The sequence below is a fragment of the Hemiscyllium ocellatum genome, chromosome 5 (genome assembly GCF_020745735.1).
Source record: "Hemiscyllium ocellatum isolate sHemOce1 chromosome 5, sHemOce1.pat.X.cur, whole genome shotgun sequence".
Taxonomy (NCBI): Eukaryota; Metazoa; Chordata; class Chondrichthyes; order Orectolobiformes; family Hemiscylliidae; genus Hemiscyllium; species Hemiscyllium ocellatum.
Window position 1 is genome coordinate 138,123,096 of NC_083405.1, and position 22,642 is coordinate 138,145,737.

The 22,642-nt window shown below is 42.8% G+C and overlaps 1 protein-coding gene across 2 annotated transcripts in view; it reads right to left on the reverse strand.

Annotated features, from left to right (window-relative positions):
* zftraf1 (zinc finger TRAF-type containing 1) overlaps nucleotides 1-22,642 on the reverse strand; it is a 140,481-nt gene that overhangs the window by 25,397 nt on the left and 92,442 nt on the right. The gene's annotated exons all lie outside the window — the stretch shown is intronic.

Below are 22,642 nucleotides of genomic sequence, written 5' to 3' on the forward strand. Positions count from 1 at the left end.
GAGTCCTGTATCCAGTAGTGGTTATTACACTAGCAAAGATGTGAAAGTTATCATGGGACTTTTGATTTACCAAAATGACTCCAGTGATGGGGAGCTTTTGGTTACAAAGTTAGATTGGAAAGTTTGGGGTGGACTTCTTGGAGTAAAGGAGATTATGGGGAGATTTGACAGAGATGCACAGGTGTGGCCAAAATAAACACAGGAAAACATTTTCCTTTAGCTAACGGCACAAGGACCAGGGGACACAGATTTAAGATTTGGGGCTTGAGATGTAGGGGAAAGGTAAGAACTTTCTTTCACAATGCGTGGTAATGGGATGGAACTCACTGCCCATGAGGGAAGGTGATAAAAGGCGGAATTTTGTTTTTATTCATTCAAGGGATGAAAGCATTGCTGGCTAGGCCAGCATTATTGCCCATCCCTAATGGCCCAGAGGACAGTTGATTATTGTGTGGACCTTGAGTCACATTTTGGTCAGACCAGGTAAAGATATTCTTACATGTCCTTACGCTCTGAAGGACATTAGTGAATCAGATGGGTTTTTTTCTGACAATTGACAATGGGCTAATTCCAGATTTTAAAAAATTAAAATTCAAATTTCACCATCTGCTGTAGTGGGATTTGAATCCAGGTCCCAAGAACATTACCTGGGTCTCTGGATTAACAGTTCAGCAGAAATACCACTAGGCTAACACCTACCTTTAAGGATAGAGATATCCTCAAAGATATCACAATCTCAGGGTGTCACAAAGTAAATTAAGTACTTCTGAACTGCAGTCACTGTGAGATGAAGCAGCTTGTGACAATGGTAAGAAGGTATTAAATAAGTCAGGTCTCCAGAAAGCATACCAACATCTCACTGGACAAATTAATCCTCAGTGCAGTCCCTATGGCAGTGTGGAGCTTATGACAGACCATATTGTGCAGCCCTCACACTGACTTTCTGTTCCTCCCAGGTGCCTCTCATCCCAGCGCGGGGCTTCCCAGAGGAAAGAGGCCAGGCAGTCTCATTGGTTGCTCTACTGGAAGTACAATGGAGTACAATGTGCTTAAGTGTGAAATTGTCCATTTTTGCAGAGGCAGAAAGAATACAAATGCATATTACTGAAATGGTGAGAGGTTGCAGAGCTCAGAAATGCAGACAGATCTTGGTGCACAAATCACAGATTAGTATGCAGGCACAGCAAATAATCAGGAAAGCCAATAGAATGTCACATTTCATTGGAAGGGGAACTAAATGCAAGAGTAAGGAGATTGTGCTTCAGTTATACAGGGCATTGATGAGATTGCATCTGGAGTATGGTGTACAGTACTGGTCGCTGTACTTAGAGAAGGATGCTAATGTGTTGGAAGCAGATCAGAGAAGGTTTATAAGACTAATATCTGGAACGAGTGGATTGTCTTATGAGGAAAGATAAGACAGGCTAGGCCTAGAACTAGGGGTCTTAGTTTAGAAATAACGGATCACCCATTTAAAACAGAGATGAGGAAACACGTTTTCTTTCAGAGGGTTATGAATTTCCTTCCTCAAAAGGCATTGGGTGCAGAATCTCTAAATATTTTTAAGGTTGAGTAAGATGAAAGGTTATTGGGAATATGCAGGAAAGTAGAGTTAAAATCAGATCAGTTATGGAGGTACTATATGGCGAGCGGGTTCAATGGATCGGTTAGGTGAAAGTGAGGACTGAAGATGCTGGAGATCAGAGTCAAAAAGTGTGGTACTGGAAAAGCACAGCCGGTCAGGCAGCATCTGAAGAGCAGGAGAATCGACATTTCAAACATAAGCCTGATGAACAGCTTATGCTCGAAATGTTGACTCTCCTGCTCCTCAGATGTTACCTAACCGGCTGTCCTTTTCCAGCACCACACTTTCTGACAATGGATCAATTAACCTACTCTTGTTCCTTGACTGTATGATCATATGTACCATAGGGACAATTCTGAACTTCCACCATCTGAATGTCTCCAGGTTAGGCCATCCACTATTTCAATGAGTACATGTTAACCCATCTGCCATCTCAGATAATAGATTAACCCACCCACATTCTCATTCTCTAAACTTATAAAGAATACTGCAAACTTGCAAAGAGAAATAAGAGCAAGTTCAGGGAACATATAAGTTAATAAAACAGAAGTGAAGAATATCAACTCCAAGACTACAACCCAAATGCATTCAGAGAGACAATGACATGATAGAGCCAGGTTAGCAATGACAATATCACACGAAGCTAATCAGTAACAGATAAATATTCTCTGATTTGTGTTGTGAGAAGGATCAAGTAATATTTAGAGAAAAGCTTATAGAAATACTTTGTTGTCAGATTTTTAAAACATCAAAACAGCTAACAATGTTATCTCCTCTTTCTCACTCTTGTCTGGAATAACATGATCCTTTGCAATATGAAAAGCAGAGCGGAACAATAATAAACAGTTAGCGTGGTGGCACAAAGGCCACTTAGCCAGACTCCTACATAAATTACTAAAAATGGTGTTCAAGTCTCTATTTTGTGATGTATTTTAAGCACTGTAAACAGAAGAATTACAGATCCATTTCTATAATGTACTCGTAGTTTGAACCTAAATTACATGCTGAACTTCACAGTATATCATTTCAAACTTCCTAGTGGAATTTATTTTTTGTTCTCTTGCTGCGAATGCTGGTGGCAAGGCTGACAATTTATATTGCCCATCCCTGAGGTGTGACAGACCTTTTCCCAGAAATGTTGCAGACTGTGTGGTAACAATACTCCCACGTCATTAGAAGACATATCACAAAGGGAGGACATTCAGTCCATCTTGTCTTTGAAAGAACTGTTTAATTATACCCACTCCCCCATATTCACTCTCCACATCCCCTTTCCTTTTCAAGTATTTCTGCAATATCATTTTAAAAGTTGAACCAGCTCCACAAATATTCAGGCAAAATCAACGACAGTGAACTGGACACTGTCTGGGTGGATGAGAATCATCTCCTCTCCAGGTTCTGTTTTCTCATTTCTCAAATGGCCAGTATTCCAGATCAGGAAAACATATCAAAGATATCCTGAAACTCTCCTCGGAATGTAGCATTATTGACTGAGACAGCATTGCTACCAATCATTCTAAATGACAACATCCCTATCAAGTTGCATCATGCTTTAAGTCACAACATTTTCATAAGGTAGCGTGGTGGCAGAAATAGTAAACATGCAAAGCAAATTCTGCACTCTAAACCTCAATAACCCATGTGACATTTTGCCCCACGTGCTCAAAAGTCCGTGAGTGGAGAATTGCCCCCGTTCAGTCACATAAAGACCCTCAAAAGAAAATTGTAATCCTGAGTCACAGGGTTATACAATGCAGAAAATATCCTTCGGCCCATCAAATATGTGACGATCTATTTATACAAGTCCCACCCTCCTCCCTGACCTATCACCTTCATCCCTTCCCCCACTCACCTATTGTACTCTATGCTACTTTCTCCCCACCCCCACCCTCCTCTAGCTTACGTCTCCAAGCTTCAGGCTCTCTGCTTTTATTCCTGATGAAGGGCTTTTGCCCGAAACGTCGATTTTTGCTGCTCCTCGGATGCTGCCTGAACTGCTGTGCTCTTCCAGCACCACTAATCCAGAAGCTAGGAATCCTGCATAAGTAACGCACCTCCTGACTTCCCAAAGCTTGTCTGCCATCTGCAAGGCACAAATCAAGATTGTGACCCTTTATGTGTCTGGATGAGCACAGCTCCAATAGACTGAAGAAACTTGAACCATCCTAGATAAAGCAGCCGACTTGATTGATACACATCCACAATCATTCATTCCCTTCACTAATCAATGTTCAGTAGCAGCAGTGTGTATCATTTACAAAATGCACTACAGAAATTCTGTAGGGCTACAGAAAGGCTTCTTCCACAGCACCTTCCACATTCACAACCACTTCTGTCGTCGAGGAGGACAAGGACAGCAGCTACGTTTCTCTATTACTGTTCAGTTTGTGTATTAATGGTGACAAGAATATGCCCATGTACTGTGTCTCATCCCATTGGATCACTGCATAATGTGAATGAAAGCCCCATCTACATTTTAGAGTAGGATAAAACGTTGGCACAACACTGAAGGCCGAAGGGCCTGTACTGTTCTATGTTCACACAGTCAGTGCATGCCAAATTGTGACGCTAAGTGAGACTTTGCCTGAGTGAGACAGAATAAGTGTAGGGGTGTAACAAAGCCAGTCAAACGGACCTCATAGAATATAAGACCATAAGACATTGTAGCAGAAATTCAAGGTCTGAGGGGGCAAGTTTGAAAGAGTTACACAAGGCAGATTTTTCACTCAAAGAATGATGAGTTCCTGGAACACGATGCCAGAGGAGGTGGCGGAAGCAGACACAATAGCAGCATTCAATAAGAACCTGGACAAATACATGAATAAGAAGGGAATAGAGGGATATGGATCCTGTAATGGAAGACAGTTTTAGTATGGAAGGGCAAAATGTGTCAGCGCAGGCTTGATGGGGCGAAGGGCATGTTCCTGTGCTGTATTATTCTTCTTTCTTAGAAGTATGGATATCAATCAATAATTGCACAATTTACAGTACTGTGTGCAACTCCTCAGATATTGAAGCCCTCATTCAAATGCAACAAGATCTGGACAATATCCATCTTGGGCTAAAAAGTGGTAAGTAACATTTGTGCCACACAAGTGCCAGGGAATGACTATCTCCAATAAGAGACAATCTAACAGCACCCCTTCACTGAATCCCCCACCACCAACATCCTTGGGTTACCATTGGCCAGAAACTCAATTCAAAACTAAACACACTGGCTAGGAATACTGTAGGCAGTAACTCCTGACTCCCAAAACCTGTCCACTATCTACAAATCACTAGTCAAGAATGTGATGGAATGCTCCACACTTAGCTGGATTGGTTCAGCTCCAACAACACTCAAAATGCTTGACTTCATGCAGGGCAAAGCATCTTTCTCGATTGGCACCACATCCATTGGCGCTAACTCTTTCCACCACCAATGCTCAGTAGCAGCAGTGTGTACTATCTACAAGAGGTACTGCAGAAAATCACCAAAGATCGTTGCAAAGCACCTTCTAAACCCACAGCTACTTCCATCTAGAAGGCCAAGGGCAGCAGATACATGTAAATACCACCACCTGCAAGTTCCCCTACAAACCACTCAACATCCCAACTTGGAAATATATTGCTGGTCCTTCACTGTCACTGGGTCAAAATTCTAGAATTTCACCCCAAGGACATTATGGGTCAACCCCCTGTGTGTGGACTGCAGCATTTTGAGAAGACCGTTCACCCCCACCTTCTCAAGGGTAAATAGGCAAGGGCAATAAATGCTGTCCAGCCAACAATGCCCATGTCCCACAAGTGAATTTTTTTAAAAAAATCTCAGATGGAATATAATGAAGAAAAATGTGAGGTCATCCACTTTGGTAGGAGCAACAGATGTGCAGGCTATTTCATAAATGGTATGAGGTTAGAAAGTGTGTATGTACAAAGTGGCCTAAGTGCTCTTGTTAATGTCACTGAATGCTAACACCTTCTGGTTCATACCCTCTAGGGAAGGAAATCTGTTATCCTTAAGTATCTAGCCACTGGGCAGGCCACTTTGCAACGTCTTATCGTACGATAAAATCCTCCTTTATCAACATCTGGGGTATCAAAATCCTTAAGCTGTCTCATAGGCTAGTCAACAAACAGCCTGACAGTAATGTTTACAAAATCATTGCTTACGTAAAAATATCCTACACATCACTATCCCAGGGTATTTCCTGATCCACTAGAGGTTATAGCACAATAGCACAATTGGAAAGGATTTGTCTCAGGAGTCCTCAGCATTGCCTAATGGCATCAGGTCAAATTTAGGCAAGGAAACCTCCTGCTGACAACCATATTCTGTTCTTCCTTGGCTGATGAATCTATTCTCCTCTATGGTGAAGATCAAATGGAAGCACAGAGTGGCAAGGGAGCAGAATGTACGCTGGTTGAGGGATTTAAACAGCTATCATGAAAAGTGGTTCAGTAAAAATACTACTGACCAAGTTGGTCAAGTTCTAAAGGACACAGGTGCTAGACTGGGTCTGCAGAAAGGTGACGGAATCAGAAACAGAGAAAAACCTGCTAAAATTTATCTTCTCCAATCTAATTATTACTGATTCCTGAGAATGAAAGTTGGCGAAAGAGAGCACTGCATAGTTCTCACTGAGACAAAGTCCTGTCCTTAGACTGAGGATACCCTGTAATGTGTTGTGTGCTACTATCACCTTGCTGAACAGGATAATTTCAAATAGCTCCAACAACTCAAGACTGGGTATCCATGAGGCACTTTGGGCTTTCAGCAGCAGAACCGTAATCATGGCTCCTCACTCTACCATTACCATCAAGGCTGGTTTAATAAAGAGTGCAGGACACTTATGCTTGGTGCTGCATAAAACATACCTAAAAATAGAGAATTTGATGAAGATGCAACTCAGGATTACTTGCAAGGCATAAAGCGAAAGCAAATACACGTTAGAGCTAAACGACCACATGAGCATAGATTAGATGCAAGCTCTGCGGCCCTGCCATATTCAGTTGCGAATGATTGTGAACAATTAAATGATTCACTGGAGGACGCAGATTCACAAATATCATTATCCACAATAAAGGGGAAGTATCACCCATCAACAGAATAGACAAGGCTGAACCATTTGCAACAATGAATCCTCCAGCATCACAGATACCAGTCTTTAGCCAGTGTAGCGATATCAATAAAAATAGGCTGGGGCATTTTTCCCTGGAGCGTAGGACATTGAGGGATGACCTTTCAGAGGTTTATAAAATCATGAGGAGCATAGATAAGGTGAATAGCAAAGGTCTTTTCCCTAAAGTGAAAGCATTCAAAACTAGGGTGCATACTTTTAAGGTGACAGGAGGAAGATTTAAAAAGGACACGAGGGGCAACATTTTTACACAAGAGTGGTTAGTGCTTGTAATGAACTGCTAGAGGAAGTCATGGATGCATGTACCAGCAGTTAAAAGACATTTGGATAAGTTTATGAAATGTAAAGATTTGGAGGAAAATGGATCAAATGCAGACAGGTGGGACCAGTTTAGTTTGGGAACATGGTTGGCATAGACTAGTTGGACTGAAGGGTCTGTTTGGATACTGCAAAAGCTATAGGCCCTCACACATTCCAGCAACAGCAAGGAAGATTTGTGTCTCAGACCTAGATGTGTCCTTCGCCAAGCTGTCCCAGGGCAGCTATAACACTTGCATCTGTACCTGTCTCGTATATTCAATTCTTAGGTATTACTTTGTTCCCCATTGTAATTTCCCACACAGGTCATTCTGCTATAGTGTGCCTTTCGTTAATGTGAATTCACTTTAATGTGATTGACGAATTGGGGACACTGTTTCTACAGCTTGAACTTTTAAAGTGTGTATTGATTATAACGCGATTCCAGCCCCATTTGTTTAAAGGATGCTGCTATTGCGCAATTTTCTTATAATACAAAATTGCATGAGAACGGAACTATCATGTTCAAGCAGAACTGACCATATTTGTCTTTAAAAATCTTTCTCTTCACATATTTTTAGAAGCTTTTAATTAGAGTACATGATTGCCTCATGGTATTGTCACAACCGCAGGAAATGCAACGTTCTGCAAAGACCACTCCCTTCGTGACTCCCTCGTCAGGTCCACACCCCCCACCAACCCAACCTCCACTCCCGGCACCTTCCCCTGCAACCGCAGGAAATGCAAAACTTGCGCCCACACCTCCTCCCTTACTTCTCTCCAAGGCCCCAAGGGATCCTTCCATATCCGCCACAAATTCACCTGCACCTCCACACACATCATCTATTGCATCCGCTGCACCCGATGTGGCCTCCTCTATATTGGGGAGACAGGCCGCCTACTTGCAGAACGCTTCAGGGAACACCTCTGGGACGCCCAAACCAACCAACCCAACCACCCCGTGGCTCAACACTTTAATTCTCTCTCCCACTCCACTGAAGACATGCAGGTCCTTGGACTCCTCCATCGCCAGAACATAACAACACGACGGTTGGAGGAAGAGCGCCTCATCTTCCGCCTGGGAACCCTCCAGCCACAAGGGATGAACTCGGATTTCTCCAGTTTCCTCATTTCCCCTCCCCCCACCTTGTCTCAGTTGATTCCCTTGGACTCAGCACCGCCCTCCTAACCTGTAATCCTCTTCCTGACCTCTCCGCCCCCACCCCCTCTCTGGCCTATCACCCTCACCTTGACCTCCTTCCACCTATCACATCTCCATTGCCCCTCCCCCAAGTCCCTCCTCCCTACCTTTTATCTTAGCCTGCCTGGCACCCTCTCCTCATTCCTGATGAAGGGCTTATGCCCGAAACGTTGAATTTCCTATTCCTTGGATGCTGCCTGACCTGCTGTGCTTTAACCAGCAACACATTTTCAGCACTAGATTTACAATCCAGAGTCTCAGATAGTGTTTTGTGGACCTGTTTTTATATTCCACAATAAGAGATGATGGAATCTGAATTCAATAAAAATGAATTCGAAGTCTAAATCAGATCACTGTCACTTGTCATAAAAATCCACCTGGTTCGCTAATGCCTTTTAGGGAAAGAAACTGCCATCCATACCTGGTCTGGCCTATATGTGACTCCAGATCCACATGTGGCTGACTCTTAACAATTAGAGAGAGATAATAAATACTGACTCTACTAATAATGCCTGCATCATGAGTAAAACAACAATTTCTGTTGTGTTTTGTCTCATATTCTATTTTCTCCCTCTTGATCAATTTTTCTGTCTTTTTTACTGAACTCTAAAATGTTCCCACGTCCTCAGGCTTGCTTTTCTAGAAATTTTATATGTCTCCTGTTTAGAACTAATACTATCCATACTTTATTTTATGGTTGCACCACCTTTCTTGTTTTGTTTTTGCAAACGATGGGAATGGATTATTGTTACAATGCATATGATCCTTAAATATTAGTCACCACTTATCCTGGCAGCTGTTCAGTATGGTTCCCCAATCCATCATTACCAACTCATGAATCACTCCCTGGTAATTCTCTTTGTTTAGATTCAGGACTCTAGTTTCGGATTTACTTTCTCACTCTCCATCTTAATGAGCAACTTTATCATTTTATGGTCACTTTGCCCCAATGGATCCTGCTCATCAAGACTGCTCATCCCTTTCTCACTGATTTCTTATTCCTCAGAAAATTAATTTTTGATCCCATTGTCCTTGAAGGCTTCTGTCCAAACAGTCTTCCTCTGCAGAATCCATGAATGTTGCCGCCAAAATATTATTGCACCTTTTCCAAAATTCTATGCTTGTATCCCCCAATTTGGTTTCCAATCCTGACTGATCACTGCAACAGGAGGTTACAAATGCCATTTTTGCAATTGTGACAAAGAGCTATCTAGGTTTGTTCAATACATCATTTTAATTGCATGATACTATGATCTTTTGCTATAAATTCTGTGTTTTATGATCCTACCCCACTAATTACCTGAGCAAGGGGTAGTGCTCTGAAAGCTAGTGCTTCCAAATGAACCTGCTGAACTATAACCTGGCATATTTTAATTTTGTCCACCCCAGTCCAAGAGCGGCACCTCCACAGCGTGACAAAGTTCAACATTTCTTCCTTAACCTGTGACAGCACTTCTCACGGTTGATCTCACAATCCCTCTCCAACATCTCCCAGCCCTCTGGGAAGGACTGCTTTTAATTTCTTCCATTCTTAGCTTCCATTCAAACCAGAGTTATTTGTGATGGCTTCTTTGCCCACTCTCACACGATTACCCCTGAGTACTACCCAAGAATCTATTTTTGTCCCCTAGTTCTCATCTGCATGCTACCCCTCCAAGACAGCAAAGATACTTTTTGATGTTTAAAAATTAGTCACTGATGGATGTGCATCACAATTGTTTATCTCTGATTCTCTTTGAAACGGTGATGCCGAGATAACTTTTGAGGTGTTGCTCCATCAACCTGTATCTAAGGAAAGACGTGCTAGACTTGGAAAGGGTCCGGGGAAGTTTACAAGAATAATCCCGGGATGAAGGTCTTGTCATAGGAGGGGAGGTTGAGGACTTTGGATCTGTACTTGATAGAGTTTAGAAGGGATTAGAGGGGTAGATTTCATTGAAACTTACTCAGACTACTGAGAGACCTGGATAGAATGGACATAATGATGCTTCCATTAGTAGGAGAGACTAGGACATGAGGCCACAGCCTCAGAGTGAAGGGATGACCTCTAGAATTGAGATGAAGAGGCATTTAGTCAGCCAGAGGGTGGTAAATCTGAGGACCTCACTGCTGCAGAAGGATGTGGAGGCCAAATCGTTAAGTATATTTAAGACAGAGGTAAATAAATTCTTGATTAGAAAGGGAATCAAGGGTTACAGGCAGAAGGCAGGAGAATGGGGTTAAGAAACACATCAGTAATTGAATGGCGGAGCAGAGCATTTGGAGGTGGTGGTATTTCTATGCACCTGCTGCCCTTGTCCTTTTAGCCAATAGAGTTTGCAGATGCTGCAGTGCATTTTGTGAATGGTATCAATTGCTACCCTTGTGCAATATCGGTAACAAAGTGAATGTAGGAGTTGATTAATAGGGTGCTGATCAAACAGGCTTTGTCCTCAATTATGACAAACTTCTTGAGTGACGTTGGAACTACATTCATCCAGGAAGTGAGAAGAATTCCAGCACACTTCTGCTGTGCTTTGTAGATGGTGGACAGGCAGTAGGAAGTCACGAGGTGATGATTTGCTGCAGAATTTAAACCTTGTACACACTGTATTTTCAGGAACAAAAACAGAAATTGCTGGCGAAACTCAGCAGATCTAGCAGCACCTGTGGAGAGAAAGTAAAGTTAACACTTCTAGTCTGGCAACTCTTCAACTTTGTTTTATGACAGTGTTTATATGACTGGTTGATTCTTTTTGTGGTCAATGGTAACCACAATGATGTCAATAGTGGGGGAATTCAGCAATTGCAATATCAACAAACGTCAAAGTAGGTAGTTAGATTCTCCTTATTTGAGCTGATCATTGCCAAGTGCTTGTGTGATGCAAATATTACTTGACACTAGATATTGCCTGGATCATGCTGCATGTGGACACAAGCTGCTTGAGTGTCTGAGGTGTCATGAATGCTACTGAACATTATGCTATTATCTGTGAACATTCCCATTTCTGACCTTACAGTGGAGGGAAGGTCTCAACTGAAGCTGGCTGGACCTAGGGCATTATTCAGAGAAATGGCAAGAGAGGGATACAGGATAGCCAGGAGGGAGCTGAAGAAAGGGATTGGAGAGCTAAGAGAAGGCATGAAAAATCTTTGGCGGGTAGGATCCAGGATAACCCCAAGGCCTTTTACACGTATGTGAGAAACATGAGAATGACGAGAACGAGGGTAGGTCCGATCAAGGACAGTAGTGGGAGACTGTGTATTGAGTCAGAAGGGATAGGAGAGGTCTTGAATGAGTACTTTCCTTCAGTATTTACAAACGAAAGGGACTGTATTGTTGAAGAGGAGAGTATGAAACAGACTGGTAAGCTAGAGGAGATACTTGTTAGGAAAGAAGATGGGTTGGGTATTTTGAAAAACTTGAGGATAGACAAGTCCCCCGGGCCTGACGGGATATATCCTAGGATTATGTGGGAAGCAAGAGAGGAGATTGCAGAGCCATTGGCAATGATCTTTTCATCTTCACCGTCAACGGCGGTGCTACCAGGGGACTGCAGAGTGGCGAATGTTGTGCTCCTGTTCAAAAAAGGGAATAGGGATAACCCCGGGAATTACAGGTCAGTTAGTCTTACTTCGGTGGTAGACAAAGTAGTGGAAAGGGTACTGAGGGATAGGATTTATGAGTATCTGGAAAGACACTGCTTGATTAGGGACAGCCAGCATGGATTTGTGAGGGGTAGGTCTTGCCTTACAAGTCTTATTGAATTGTTTGAGGAGGTGACCAAGCATATGGATGAGGGTAGAGCAGTGGATGTAATGTACATGGATTTTAGTAAGGCATTTGATAAGGTTCCCCATGGTAGGCTTATGTGGAGAGGCATGGGATAGTGGGAAATTTGGCCAATTGGATAGAGAACTGGCTAACCGGTCGAAGTCAGAGAGTGGTGGTAGATGGTAAATATTCAGCCTGGAGCCCAGTTACAAGTGGAGTTCTGGGTCCTCTTCTGTTTGTAATTTTTATTAATGACTTGGAAGAGGGAGTCGAAGGGTGGGTCAGTAAATTTGTAGACGATACGAAGATTGGTGGAGTTGTGGATAGTGAGGAGGGCTGTTGTCGGCTGCAAAGGGACTTAGACATGATGCAGAGCTGGGCTGAGGAGTGGCAGATGGAGTTCAACCCTGTCAAGTGTGAGGTTGTCCATTTTGGAAGGACAAATAAGAATGCGGAATATAGGGTTAACGGTAGGGTTCTTAGTAAGGTGGAGGAGCAGAGGGATCTTGAGGTCTATGTTCACAGCTCTTTGAAAGTTGCCACTCAGGTGGACAGAGCTTGTAAGGAGGCCTATGGTGTATTACCGTTCATTAGCAGAGGGATTGAATTCAAGAGTCGTGAGGTGATGTTGGTAAGGCCACATTTGGAGTACTGTGTGCAGTTCTGGTTGCCTCATTTTAGGAAAGATGTGGAAGCTTTGGAGAGGGTGCAGAGGAGATTTTCGAGTAAAAAATGAGGTCTGCAGATGCTGGAGATCACAGCTGCAAATGTGTTGCTGGTCAAAGCACAGCAGGTTAGGCAGCATCTCAGGAATAGAGAATTCGACGTTTCGAGCATAAGCCGATTTACCAGGATGTTGCCTGGATTGGAGAATAGGTCGTACGAGGATAGGTTGAGAGTGCTAGGCCTTTTCTCATTGGAACGGCGAAGGGGTGACTTGATAGAGGTTTATAAGATGATCAGGGGAATAGATAGAGTAGACAGTCAGAGACTTTGTCCCCGGGTACAACGGAGTGTTACAAGGGGACATAAATTTAAGGTGAAGGGTGAAAGGTATGGGGGGGATGTCAGGGGTAGAGAGTGGTGGGGCATGGAATGTGCTGCCTGTGGGAGCAGCAGAGTCAGAATCATTGGTGACCTTTAAGCGGCAATTGGATAGGTACATGGATAGGTGCTTAAGCTAGGACAAATGTTTGGCACAACATCGTGAACCGAAGGGCCTGTTCTGTGCTGTATTGTACTATGTTCTATCATGGGAGTGAGATGATTGGCCTCCAAGAACCACAACATCATCCTTAATGATAGGTACGACTCAGACTTCCAGTTTTGCCTCATCAGCATCACTCTTCAGTCCTCCAGTGCTTTTATCTTTTTGCATTCTTATCTTCCACTCATACCAGAGAGTTGTTTGTGATGGCTTCTCTGCTCACTCTCACACTATGACCCCTGGGTGCTACCCAAGATTCTATTTTTGTCCCCTATTTCCCACCTGCATGCTATCCCCGCTCCCAACCCCCAAGACAACATCCTCGGATGAGAGGGACATATACCCTCAACTCCCAGTCCTACCTCATTAACATCACTTTCAGTCCTCCAGTCCTGCTTATCAAAGTTTATTCTGTATCCTGTACTGGAAGATCAGAAACTGACTCCATAATTGTAAACCTTAAAGTTTATTCTCCTGTCTTTGCTGAAGACTTTGTTCCCTAGCTCCTGACTCCCTTCTCCCAGTGCAGATGATATTTAGCCGGTCTATTTGCTCTTTGGTGTCACGTTGGATCCTGAGATGACATTCCAAACTCACGTTGCTGTTAGCACTAAGATATCAATTTCCAACACCCTGATATTTCCTGACTTTACCTGTCACATCGCCATCTGCTACAGAAAGCATCATTCATGTCTTTGTAACCTCAACTCAATATTCCAATTCATTCCCGCCTAGTCTGAAGTCATCCAAAAGTTTGTCTAACTCACAAATCCTATTCCCCCATCCATCCCTGTGCTCACTGATCTACAGCACTTCCAGCCAAGTAGCATTGTGACCTTACAATACTCATAATTGTTAACAAATAGCCTCATCCCTACCTATTCCTGTAATTTTTTTCCAGACTGATAATCCTCAGATATCTATGTTCTCTTGAACATAATTCAGGCCTTAGTCTCTCCACTTGTAGCACTGCCTTCGGTTGCCTTGACGTCTGGAATCCCACTTCCACCTCACCTTTTTCCCTTTAAACTGGCTCTTTAGAAATTTGACTAAGCTTTTCTGTAACTGATCCACAATCTCCTTATGTGAATTGTTATCACACTGCTTTATAAAGCGTTATAAGATGCCTTGAGATGTCTCAAGTGGTGAAAAGCACTAAATGAGTGAGTTGTTGATATAATACATACTATGTATATAGACATTTTTTTTTAAAAGCAGAGCCTTGGCAGGTGGATAATATTCATAAACGTAGAATACAGTTCAGTTCACTGAGGTAGCCAAAGTTTCCTGGGATATCCAAGAGAGAGTGACAATATCCAGATCCAGTATTACATTTCCAGAGCAGAACGCCATTAATTAGCAGCACTGATGCAGAGGTTCACCTTCTTGTTCTCATCAAAGCATTTACATCAATATTTGAAGCAGGTGAGTGCAGTGCTGTATCTTTCAGAGGTGATTTGTAACACAAACGTAGCAAGTGTATTTTTTAAAATTCATTAACGAGACGAGGCATTGGCTAGAGGGCAGTTGAAAGTCAACCATATTGCTATAGGTCTAGAGTCACATGTAGATAAGACAGGGGAGGAAGGCAGTTTCCTTCCCTAAAGGAAAGTGATCCACATGAGATTTTTGACAATCTACAATGGCTTCATGGACAGCAGTGGATTCTTAAATTTTCTGAAAAGTCTGGAATTAATTCAAATTCTACAACTGAACCATTAGCTGACTTTCTGGATTAAATTATCCAGCAATAATACCATAAGGTCATCATTCCTCCTATGGTATAACACCACCCATCTTGGAGATGGCAGCAATATAACCCTGATGAAGGGCTTTTGCCTGAAACGTCAATTTTACTGCTCCTCGGATGCTGCCTGAACTGCTGTACTCTTCCAGCATCACTAATCCAGAACCTGGTTTCCAGCATCTGCAGTCATTGAAATTGCAGGGTTAGGGTGTGGGTTATATTGCGAGGTAAAAACAAAGTCATTTCCTTTGCCAACCCCCTCTTAATTGTTAAAATAACAGGAAGTCCAATGTTATCCTGTGAAAATCCCATGATGGGGTAAAATACAGGATTAGAAAATTGCATCAATAAACACAGTGCACTTATGTGGAGAAAAAGCACATCACACTCAAAGGTATTTTAGGAAGGAAGAACTTGTATGTAGTTGCATCTGACTCAATTGCAGGTGGTCTTAAATAGAGGCATAGTTACTTGTGCAATGGGGGAAATGCATCAGCACAGTTATTTCCTGGCAATATGCCTCAAATAGTTACGAGACCAATTGTTTTGGTAATATTAGTTGAGGAATAGATATTAGAAGAAAGCAAGGACTGCAGATGCTGGAGATCAGAGTCGAATAGTGAGGACCAGGAAAATCAGAATTTCGAGCATAAGCTCTTCATTAGGAAAGAGGCTTGTAGCCCAAGGGGGCTGAGAAATAAATGAGAGGGGGTTGGGGGAAAGTAGCAAGGAAAGCAATAGGTAGATGAAGGTGAGGGGTGATGATGGAGGTCAGAAAGGAGGGTGGAGCAGATAGGTGGGAAGGAAGATGGACAGGTAGGGCAGTGCCAATTTAGAAGGTTGTGTAGATAATGTGTGTCTATGTGTAGGTTTTGCACTTGCCACTGTAAGTACATAACCTGCACCCACACCTCCCTATTCACCACCACCCAAGGCCCTAAAGGATCCTTCCAAATCCAACAGATTTACCTGTATTCCACACGTCATCTACTTTGTCCACTGCTCTCTGTGGGTCTCCTCTACCTTGGGGAGAGGGGACGCCAACTTGCAGAACATTTCAGAGAACATCTCTGAGATGCACGCACTAAACATCCCCACCACCCTGTGGCCGAACATTCCACCTCCCCCAACCATTCTGCCAAGGACATGCAAGTTCTGGGCCTCCTCCACCGGCAAACTCTAGCCATCCAACATCTGGAGTAAGAATGCTTCAACTTCCATCTTGGGACCTCCAATGTATATTTCACTAGTTTTTTTTATTTCCCCTTTCCCCACCTTATCCCAGAGCCAACCTTCCAACTCAGACCAACCACTTGAACTGTCTCACCGGTCCATCTTTCTTCCCACCTATCTGCTCCCCCTTCCTTTCTGTCCAAGCAACATCGCACCAACCTCCATCCACCTATTGCATTCCAAGCTACCTCCTCCTTGTCCCCCCCAGTCCCCGGGTCCTGCCCCACTCCCATTTATCTCTCAGCCTCCTTGGGCCACCCCTCATCCCTAACGAAGAACCTGTGCTCAAAACGTCGACTCTCCTGCTCCTCGGATGCTGCCCGACAGGCTGCGCTTTTCTAGCAGCACACGTTTAGACTGAGGGATAAATGTTGTCCAATTTTCCAGAAGTAAATTACTTCAAACAGTGCCACCCACTTGAAATCAGACAATGTAGGATTAACACCTCATCTAAATAAAAGTCATTCCAGTGCCCCATTAGTGTTTTAGAAAAAAAAAGTTGTAAAAAACAACTTTTCTTAAAAACAAACAGCTTCTTTCATAAAACATTTACAAATACATATACTGTATAACAATCAGTGTTTCCATAATTTCATCGAAAGTTTAGATGAGCGTTTTGCTTTTTAAAATTCTTTCATGGAATGTGGCTATGACTGATAAGGTGAACATTTGTTGCCCTCAAAATGGTGGCAGTGAGATGCCTTCTTAGATTGCTGCAGTCCACATGGTGTAGGAACACCAATAGGATTCTGATCCAGACACACACAATTCAAAACGAGGATGTTGAACGGTTTAGAGAACTTGTGGGGGTGATGTGTGTTCCCATGCATCTCCTGCCTAGTCCTTGCAGGTGTTCAAGGTCATGGATTTGTAATGTATTACGGTGAAGCACATCTTGAAGATAACTGTCACCGTGTATCAGGAATATGGAAGGAGTGAATATTTAAATTGTATCTACTAATGCAGATTGTGCTTGATAGTTGCAAATCTCTTGAAATTTCCTGTCAATTCAACCTTCATTATGCTCTTTATTACTCAAAAAATTACATATTTCACAATAACATGCATACAATCAAGGTCAGAGCTACTTCAAAAGTCTACAATGCAATTGACAGTTGGCTGAGTTGTGAGGTGGTAGGCCACATTTCCAGTTTTTGTCTTTGGCACATTTCTAAGTTGGGTCAGGGCTGTAAAATTAAGTGAATGAATGAATTCACTAACACAAGACAGAGAAACAGTAAAAGGGAGAACTGCCAAGACAGTGTAGCATTCAGCAAGTCGTCCTTCCTTGTCTGATTGAAGAAAAATAACTTGTACTGCAAAAGCTGATCAGGAATAATTCTTAATTAAACTGTGAGAAAGGTCTGCTCAAAAGATGGTATCTCACTGATTCAGCTGAATCTTTGGGCAAACATATTTTGCTGCATATGCACCATCCAGCTATGAACAGACCAAACATTATAATTAAGGTACACAATAGACTTTTGTCAACATCTTAGAGGCTTTGCACATTGCTTTAAGATCCTGGATTGTGTAAAGTGAAAACTATTACAAAATATCTTCAGACTCCATGTTGCAACACATGGAGTTGGGAGACAAACATGGCAGAAGACTGAAGCTGAAGGTTAGAATTCAAATCAGCTGGACTATTCACCTGAGCCATGTTCAACCAAAGCCACATAACCATATTAACCAGCTAATAACCAGCAGGACTATGCATTTCAACATGTTCTCTGAACATAAAAATGGGTATAAGTGCAGTTCCCTGGATTAATCCTATCTCCTTCTTTAACACTAGTTACTGCTGGCTCATTCTCCAAAATTGATTCTTATTCTAAATGAATTTTAGTAAGGATATTAGTTCCTCTGTCATCTGCTGCTTTGGATGGATACAATGTGACTGGATTTGGAGCTTTATCCTTCTGCTTTTTGGATAAATAGGGCAGAGGAACTGAGGTCAGCCAATTCTTGAAAAATTACTTTTAGGAGAGATTTCTGCAGCCTAGACGAACGAAGGTATAATAATCAATATTGGAGCGATCTACAACTACAATTCTGTCGCATTACAGTACTAGTCAGAAGATGCCATACTACAAATCATTATTCTGGTCCCATCGTACCTCAATCAAGATGCTCAGTTTTGAAGACCAAGGTGCACGAATGAGACAGCATTTAGATTAAAAAAGGGATGATTCCTAATGGCAGAGGACTGAAGGTACAATCAAAGATAGAAAAGTGCAGGATTCTACAGCTTTGAAATGTGGTTGAGAGATGATATCAGTTGCACAAGCAATAAACTGGTAAGGAACTGGTACATCCAGAGTGATTTCTCTGCACCGAGTCAAATTGTTTACTCTGATTTGCCCCAATATAATGAAGGGATTCTAACCTGGAGGCTGTTTTGCATGGAAAATACAATTAAGGGTGTGGATTAGATTCATTAAGCACAAAGATTGAAATTGAGAGACATAAAACTGAGTATGATAAGTAGGCTTTCTGCTTGGCAGAGTGAAAATTGACTACACTCTGATACAAATGGCAATCTCCATTGTGTTTGCCACTACTTGTATAGTATACTATACTTGTATAGTATAGTAAGTCTTTCACTTACTGGTCATAGACTCATACAGGACGGAGACAGGCCTTTTGGCCCAAACTGGTCCATGCTGACTAAAATGTCCATCTGCACTAACCCCATTTCCCTTCACTTAGCCCATATCCTACTAGTTCTTTCCTATCCATGTATTTGCCCAAATGCCTTTTAAATGTTGATAATGTACACGTCTCAACCACTTCCACTGGCAGCTCATTCCATATGCGCACCACCCTGCGTAAAAAAAGTTGCCCCTCAGGTTCCCTTTTATTTCTCCCCTCTAATATTAAGCTGATGCCCTCTAGTCCTCAATCCCACAACCCAGGGAAAAAGACTGAGTGCATTCATCCTACCCATGCCTCTCATGATCATCTTATAAGGTCAATATTTCCATAAGGTCCCCCTCAATCTCCTATGCTCTAAAGAAACAAGTCCTAGCTTGTGCAATCTCTCCCTATCACTCAGACCACTGACTCCTGGCAAGATCCTTGTAAATTTCTTCAGCACTCTTTCCAGTTTAATTACATTCTTCCTATAACAAGGTGACCATAACAGAACACACTACTCCAAATGTGGCCTCACCATAGAGATGTACAGCACAGAAACAGACTGTTCGGTCCAACTTGTCCATGCCAACCAGATACCTCAACCCAATCTAGTCCCACCTGCCAGCACCCAGCCCATATTCCTCCAAACCCTTCCTATTCATATATCCATCTAAATGCCTTTTAAATGTTGCAGTTTTACCAGCCTCCACCACTTCATCTGGCAGCTCATTCCATACACGTACCACCCTCTGCATGAAAACGTTGCCCCTTAGGTCTCTTTTATATCTTTCCACTCTCACCCCAAACCTATGCCCTCTAGTTCTGGACTCCTCCACCCCAGGGAAGAGACTTTGTCTATTTATCCTATTCATGCCCCTCATGATTTTATAAACCTCAATAAGGTCATCCCTCCGCCTCTGACGCTCCAGGGAAAACAACACACTCTATACAACCTCTCCCTATACTCAAATCCTCCAACCCTGGCAATGTCCTTGTAAATCTTTTCTGAACCCTTTCAAGTTTCACAACATCCTTCCGATAGGAAGGAGACCAGATTTGCAAGCAATATTCCAACAGTGGCCTAACCAGTGTCAAGTACAGTGGCAACATAACCTTCCAATCCCTGTAGTCAATACTCTGACCAATAAAGGAAAGCATACCAAATGCCTTCTTCACTATCCATCTACCTGCAACTCTGCTTTCAAGGAGCTGTGAACCTGCATTCCAAGGTCTCTTTGTTCAGCAACACTCCCTAGGACCTTACCATTAAGTGTTTAAGTCCTGCTAAGATATGCATTACCAAAATGCAGCACCTCACATTTATATAAATTAAACTCCATCTGCCACTTCTCAGCTTATTGGCCCATCTGATCAATATCCTGTTGTAATCTGAGGTAGCCTTCTTCGCTGTCCACTACACCTCAAATTTTGGTGTCATCTGCAAACTTACTAACTGTACCTCTTAAGCTCACATCCAAATCATTTATATAAATTATGAAAAGTAGTGGACCCAGCACCGATCCTTGTAGCACTCCACTGATCACAGGTCTCCAGTCTAAAAACAACCATCTACCACCACCATTTGGGAGAGTTCTGTATCCAAATGGCTAGTTCTCCCTGTACTCCATGAGATCCAACCTTGTTAACCACTCTCCCATGGGGAACCTTGTCAAACGCCTTACTGAAGTCCATATAGATCACATCCACCACTCTACGCTCATCAATCTTCTTTGTGACTTCTTCAAAAAAACTCAAGTTTGTGAGACATGATTTCCCACACACAAAGCCATGTGACTATTCCTAATCAGTCCTTGTCTTTCCAAATACATGCGCATCCTGTCCCTCAGGATTCCCTCCAACAACCTGTCGACCACCGATGTCAGGCTCACTGGTCTAGTTCCCTGGCTTGTCCTTGCCACCTTTCTTAAACAGTGGCACTACATTAGCCAACTCCAGTCTTCTGGCACCTCACCTATGATTACTGATGATACAAATATCTCAGCAAGGGACCCAGCAATCACTTTCCCACAGACTTCTAGGGGACACCTAATCAGGTCTTGGGGATTTATTCTCCTTTGTGTGTTTCAAGACATCCAGCACCACCTCCTCTGTAATATGCACATTTTTCAAGATGTCCCTATCTATTTCCCCACATTCTATATCTTCCATGTGTTCTCCACAGTAAATACTGATGCAAAATACTCGTTTAGTATCTCCCCATCTCCTGTGGCTCCACACAAAGCCAGTCTTGCTGATCTTTGAGGGCAAAAGCGAGGACTACAGATGCTGAAAATCAGAGTCTAGATTAGAGTAGTGCTGGAAAAGCACAGCAGGTCAGGCCCAACCCTAACCTACTCCTCGGATGATGCTTGATCTGCTGTGCTATTCCAGCATCAAAGATAAGGATAGGCAGCATCCGAGGAATAGGGTTAGGGTTAGGCCTGACCTGCTGTGCTTTTCTAGCACTAGGGAGAGAATAGGGCCTCTCAAAGATTTAGGAGGAGAAAGCGAGGACGACAGATGTTGGAGATCAGAGTCGAGAGTGCGTTGCTGGGATACTACAGCAGGTCAGGCATTATTCGAGGAGCAGGAGAATAAATAAGTGACAATGACTGCCTCAACCTGTTCACCCCCCTTATCCACTCCAACCTCCCGCTCTCACAACGCACAGCCATCTACTCTGTCTGCTCCAACCCCAACCTCACCATAAAAAGTCTTCCCAATGAAGGGATTATGCCTGAAACGTCGATTCTCCTGCTCCTCGGATGCTGCCTATCCTGATCTTTGATGCTGGAATAGCACAGCAAATCAGGCAGGATCCGAGGAGCAGGAGAATCGACGTTTCAGGCATAATCCCTTCATTGGGAAGACTTTTTATGGTGAGGTTGGGGTTGGAGCAGACAGAGTAGATGGCTGTGCGTTGTGAGAGCGGGAGGTTGGAGTGGATAAGGGGGGTGAACAGGTTGAGGCAGTCATTGTCACTTATTTATTCTCCTGCTCCTCGAATAATGCCTGACCTGCTGTAGTATCCCAGCAACGCACTCTCGACTCTGATCTCCAACATCTGTCGTCCTCGCTTTCTCCTCCTAAATCTTTGAGGGGCCCTATTCTCTCCCTAGTTACCTACTGTCCTTGATGTATTTGTAAAATCCCTTTGGATTCTCCTTAACCCCATTTGCCAAAGCTATCTCATGACCCCTTTTTGCCCTCCTGATTTTTCAAGTATATTCCTACTGCCTTCATACACTTCTGAGGATTCATTCGATCTTGCTTATCTATATCTGACATATGCTTCCTTGTTTTTCTTAACCAAACCCTTAATTTCTTTTGTCATCCAGCATTCCCTATACCTACCACCCTTTCCTTTCACCCTAACAGGAATATACTGTCTCTGGATTCTCGTTATCTCATTTCTGAAGGCTCTCAGTCTTCCAGCCATCCCTTTACCTGCAAACATCTGACCCCAATCAGCTTTTGAAAGTTCTTGCCTAATACCGTAAAAAGTAGCCTTCTTCCAATTTAGAACTTCAACTTTTAGATGTGGTCTACACTTTTCCATCACAATTTTAAAACTAACAGAATTATGGCCGCTGGTCCCAATGTGCTCCCCCATTGATATCTCAGAAACCTACCCTGCCTTATTTCCCAAGAGTAGGTCAAGTTTTGCACCTTCTTTAGGTAGGTACATCCACGTACTGAAATCAGAAAATTTTCTCATGCACACTTAAATTCCTCTCCATCCAAACCCTTAACACTATGGCAGTCCCAGTATATGTTTGGGAAGTTAAAATCTCCCACCATCTGCCTTCCCTGTTAGACCCGTTGCATTGAAATAAATGCAGTTAAATTTATCAGTCC